Consider the following 6,000-nt stretch of genomic DNA (forward strand, 5'->3'; position numbering starts at 1 on the left):
ACAGGGTCACAAAGAGTCAGACATGACTTAGTGACTGAACAATGACAACATTCTGATAGGTGTGAGGTGATACGTCATCGTAGTTTTGATTTACATTTCTCTACTAATTAGTGATGTTGAGGAGTTTTTCATGTGCCTCTTAGCCATCTGTATGTCCTCTTTGGAAAAAAGTTTATTCAGGTTTCTCCCCATTTAAAAATCAGGGTTTTGTTGTTGTTGTTAGAGGTATATGAGCTGTTTATATATTTTGGATATTCATCCATTATGGGTTATACAATTTGCAGATGTCTTCTCCCATTCAATAGGTGGTCTTTTCATTTCTTGATGGTTTCCTTTGCTGTGCATAAGGTGAGTGAAGTAACTTTTGTGTTATTGACATCTTTTAATTCAGCAGGTAAATTTTAACCTCATAATAAGTACTTCCTTTTCAGACAGAAAAGATAATTCTAAATGTATTAGTTTACTTGGTATCTTTTTTTGTTTTTGCTTGGTATCGTTTCAGTGTTCTTTGAGTAAGGGTCAGTACCAGCAAGTCCTATTAAAAGGCTTCACTGTATAGTGCAGTGTTTCACTATGTGCAAATCTCTGCTGAGTTTTAGTTAAGCAAAGCACGTTGGCTTTTGATCACCAGTCCATCGATTACTTATAAAAGGGATGACTAAACAGGGGCACATACTTAGTTAAAATTCCAAATATACCTCTAGGAGGAAAGGGGAAGGAAAAAAATTGTTCCTTGATAATCACAAATAATAATGTTTCCCTTGAAATATCCTAAAATGGTTTCATCATAAAGGTATTAATGTTCGCTAAGTCCTGACTATGTGAAGTGTGTCTTCAGAGCAGAGCACCAGCATCACTGGGGAGCTTGTTAGGAATGCAAAAGCTCAGGCCTGGCCCCGGATCTATTGAATCAGAATCTGCAGTTGAGCAAGATCCCCATGGTGATTTGTATGCACCTTAAAGCTTGCAAATGTGTGTGTGCTCAGTCGTGTCTGACTCTTTGCAACCTTGTAGACTGTAGCCTGCCAGGCTCCTCTGCCTGTGGAATTCTGCAGGCAAGAATACTGTAGTGGTTGCCATTTCCTTCTCCAGGGGAAAGGCGACCCCTTAGTTCCATCTAAGTCACTCCATAAATCTCTGCTTCTCAAATGTGGCTGCTCTTTGATATCACCTGGCAAGTTTGAAAAATTACTTACTTAGGACTGGATCCCACTCCCAGAGATTCTGGTTTAATTAGTATGAGGCATGGCTAGTAACCTAGGCATAAAGAGTTTGGAAAAACTCCCCAGGTAATTCTAATGAGCAGCTGAGATTGAGAATCGATCTTAAAAATGAAACTCAACATCATATTCATTATGTCATAATAAATAATAGTAGTAGTATTGGAGGACAATAAAGTCTTCAGAAAACCCAGATGAAAGCAAACATGGAAACTGTAATTAATGAAAAGGTTTTGTCCCATTATCACATTAATACTGATCAGTTCATCAGGTTAGCAGAGTGATAAGGGGATGGGAGAGAAATGATAGTGAAGGGTAGGACTTGAAACACAGGGTAAGGCATAGTAACCTAGACATTGAAAAGTGTCAGTTCCTAAATACATGGCCTTCAATAGCGAGGGTTCAGTACCTATACTCGGGTGGCTAGCAAAGGGTAACCATCATTCACCTTTGGAAAATTGGGACCCAAGGAAACCGCTTCCCTGTCCTGTCACGAGCATTGATATATGCCCATGACGTATAAGAAGTTCATAAGAAGGAACGGGGAAAGCCAGGTATTATTACTGCCTTTGCTAGAGTCCTCATCTTTTATTTCATGTCACTGAACTCCTAAATGGCTTCCCTGCCTCTCATCATCCTCCTAACTTCATCTTCCAAGTGCTTCCAGAGTGATCTTTCTAAAATAAGATTTTGATCCCATCAATCCATTGCTTAAAAACCCTCCAAACACATCCCCCTTACATTAAACATCACCTCCATCCCATAGTAGGTCTAGGAGGAAATTAAGATTTATTGAGCATTAGGTACTGCTTTTGTTCTCGAAACAAGATCTGCGAGGTAGGTGTTATTGATCCCATTGTACAGATTAAGAAACTAATGTCCTTTTTCATGGGTAGAATATTTAATGTCAGAGGTGAAATTAGAATTCTCATGTGCCTGGAGCTTCCCTGTCTAGCATGGTATAGAAGATCTTTCATAATCTCACACCTTTTGTGGATTCATCTTTCAACTTTTCCCCATGTTATAGATGCCCACACAGGCATTACACATCCTCAAAACACATCATGCTTCTTATTTCTTTAAAATTAATTTCCTTTAAACTTTTGAACACAATATTTGTTTCTATAATGTACCCCTTTAAAAAAAAGAATCTTTGAACCCTTCTGTGGCCTTCCAAATTCAAATTCAGTGTTATTTCCCACATAAAGTATTCCCCAAACCCCCTCAATAGAATGTGTCTCTCTTTCTTCAGTGTAATTATAGTAATTTCCTCATATCCTGTAAGCTTTCAACATCTTGTTTTGTAATTATTTTGGTCTCTTTATTTCTCTCTTATACAGTGAGGTTCTTGAGGATGCAAATCATGTCTTACTCATTTTTGTAAGCAACATCTTCATCTTGGGATCTGTATCAGTCCACTTGGGCTAAGTTATGCCATATAACAACCCCTTAAAACTGAGTCTCCTAAAAGAGCAAAGGTGTGTTTCTTGCTTATGATATGAGTAGGTTGTGCTGTTTCATGCTGTCTTCTCTCCAAAATCCAGGTTGATAGAGCAGATTCCATCTGGAATGTGGCTGGTTTTGTGACAGAAAGGAGAGAATGTGATTCATGAGATTATAAATTTTCTGCTTAGAAATGAAACACACCTCACCTAGCCATATTTCTTTGGCTAAAGCAAGTCATATGGCTACTTCTAATTTCAGTAGTGTCATGATATATAATTTTACAGCAGGAGTGAACATTTCAAGTTACATGGCCAAATCCGATGTCAATGAGACAGGGGTTTGTAAACCTCTCTCCAATGAGAGGAGGTGGTGAATAGTCCCATCTACCACAGGGCCATCTACATGCCAGGAACGTTCCCCATTTGTCAGTAAGTTGCACTTTATATGAACTTGCATTGTGTTCCTTTTAAATATTAAAGCTGCTGCTGCTGCTAAGTTGCTTCAGTCGTGTCCGACTCTGTGTGACCCCATAGATGGCAGCCCACCAGGCTCTGCCGCCCCTGGGATTCTCCAGGCAAGAACACTGGAGTGGGTTGCCATTTTCCTTCTCCAATGCATGAAAGTGAAAAGTGAAAGTGAAGTCGTTCAGTCATGTCTGACTCTTAGCGACCCCATGGACTGCAGCCTACCAGGCTCCTCCGTCCATGGGATTTTCCAGGCAAGAGTACTGGAGTGGGTTGTCATTGCCTTCTCCGATACCAGGTACGAGGGAACACATTTTTTATACGAAGCTTCACCTATTACAGGCAAACAATACATATTTCAACCCATTCACCACTCTTCCACTATGACAAATGTAATTCCCAATTTTATCCCTGATACAACCACTCAACCACTTCCACAGATTTCAAAGCAAGTCAGATTGCTTTTTCTCTGCATTTTTGTGATGACTAAGAATATAACACTAAGATTCAGTGTTGCAGATTAGATGGGTCACAACATCCTATTTAGGAGAAGGCAATGGCAACCCACTCCAGTACTTTTGCCTGGCAAATCCCATGGACAGAGGAGCCTGGTAGGCTGCAGTCCATGGGGTCACTAGGAGTCAGACACGACTGAGCGACTTCACTTTCACTTTTCACTTTCATGCATTGGAGAAGGAAATGGCAACCCACTCCAGTGTTCTTGCCTGGAGAATCCCAGGGACGGGGGAGCCTGGTGGGCTGCTGTCTATGGGGTCGCACAGAGTTAGACATGACTGAAGCGACTTAGCAGCCACAGCCGTAGCAGCAACATCCTATTTTAGATTCTCCAAATTAATACAAAGGAACAGTGAAGTCTCAATTCTGTTTTCCATTATCTAGCCAATTAACAAACCAATTATAATACAGGGGCTCAGAAACTTTTTTCCTTCTTTGTCAATATTCACCAAGCCAAAACTTGGTTGAAGAAAATTAAAGTTAAACTTTACTTAACAACTGCTATAAAAATGTAAATGAGATAAATAAAAAAGTAAGAAGAGGATTTTTTCCCTATCAAGCCTTTTGTATTCAATTTATCAGTATCATGGAGACATTATCCCAAGGTCTGTTACTTCAGTTAATCTGTAAAAATGTAGATGTGTTTTTATTACCATGAAAGCCGACCTTATTCCTGCTCCACGCAGTTATTCACATGCCATGTTGCTCCTGCAAATAGCATGATATGCCTTTGAAACATAGAGTGATGACAGGGAATTTTCTGTAGCAATAATTTTGAAGATAAATTAGACAAAGGCTTTTTGCCCAAATATGAGCATTTAACTCATGTGAGGTAACTAAAATATGTTTTATGCCTAAGTACTTGATTTAAATCTTAACTGAAATCATTGTGACGTATGCATATACAGATGTCCAAAATATTCAAACTCTATGTCATACCAGGATATTTTTCAATGTGTCCTGCATATTTGACCCATTTTGCATTATTGATCAGTGAGAGTCTTTTCATTCAGCAGATTTTTATTGAACAGTTAGTATGTTACACATACTGTGCTAAGCATTTTCTGTCGATTATTTCGTTCAATATAAGAGTGTCAGGAAATACTTTCTTTGAAAATCATACTGAAGTCAAGCCCTGAAGAGTACATGGGGTTTGCCAGGGGAAGAAAGAACCTTTCAGGTGGAAGGTACAGCTGGACAAAACCCTAAAATGCAATACATCTTTGCATATTCAAGGAACTGAAAAGAGACAAGTGTGGCTGGGACAGAGGATAAGTGGTAACAAGTGGGTAAGTTGACAGTACTGTCACCATGTGTGGAGATGTTGAGCTAATGTATATTTTCTGTATCTAACGTATGAGTGTCAATTTGTATTTATTGAAAAAGAAACCTCACTTGGCTTTGGAGAAAAGAGAATCCTCCTACACTGTTGGTGGGATTGTAAATAGGTGCAGCCACTATGGAAAACACTCTGAAGGTTCCTTAAAAAAGTAAATATAGCAATGACCATATGATCCAGCAATCCCACTCCTGGTCATATATCTGGAAAAGATGAAAACTCTAATTTGAAAAGATACATGCACCCCAGTGTTCATAGCAGCACTATCTACAATAGCCAAGACATGGAAGCAACCTGTGTCCATTGACAGAGGAATGGATAACGAAAATGTGATTCATATACACAATGGAATATTACTCGGCCCTAAAAAACAATAAAGTGCTGCCATTTGTAGCAACATGGATGGACCTAGAGATTATCTTACTAAGTGAAGTAAGCCAGACAGAAAAAGACAAATAGCATGTGATATCACCCATATGTGGAATCTAAAAAGGTGATATAAATGAGCTCACAATATGTGACCTTTTGTGTATAGCTTGTTTCACTTAGTGTTGTGTTTGCAAGATTCATCCATGTTGTAGTATATATCAATACTTCTTTCCTTTTTATGGCCAAATTTGTCTCATTGTGTGAATGTACCACATATTATCTATCTACTCACTAGTTGATGGATACTGGATGTTTAATTTTTATTTTACTGATATATTAAAGTATAGTTGATTTACAATGTGTTAGTTTCAGGTGTACAGCAAAGTGATTCAGTTATATATATACACACACATATGTTCATTCTTTTTCAGATTATTTTCCCATATAGTTTATTACAGAATATTGAGTAGAGTTTTCTGTGTTATACAGAAACTGGGTTTTTTCTGCTTTGGGCTATTATGAATAATGCTGCTATCAACATTCATGTACAAATGTTTGTTTGGATATATGTTTTGATTTCTTTTGGGTATATACCTAGGAGTGAAATTGCTTGCTTATATGATAATGCTATATTTAACTTTCTGAG

This window comes from Bos indicus x Bos taurus, chromosome X, assembly GCF_003369695.1.
Source record: "Bos indicus x Bos taurus breed Angus x Brahman F1 hybrid chromosome X, Bos_hybrid_MaternalHap_v2.0, whole genome shotgun sequence".
Taxonomy (NCBI): Eukaryota; Metazoa; Chordata; class Mammalia; order Artiodactyla; family Bovidae; genus Bos; species Bos indicus x Bos taurus.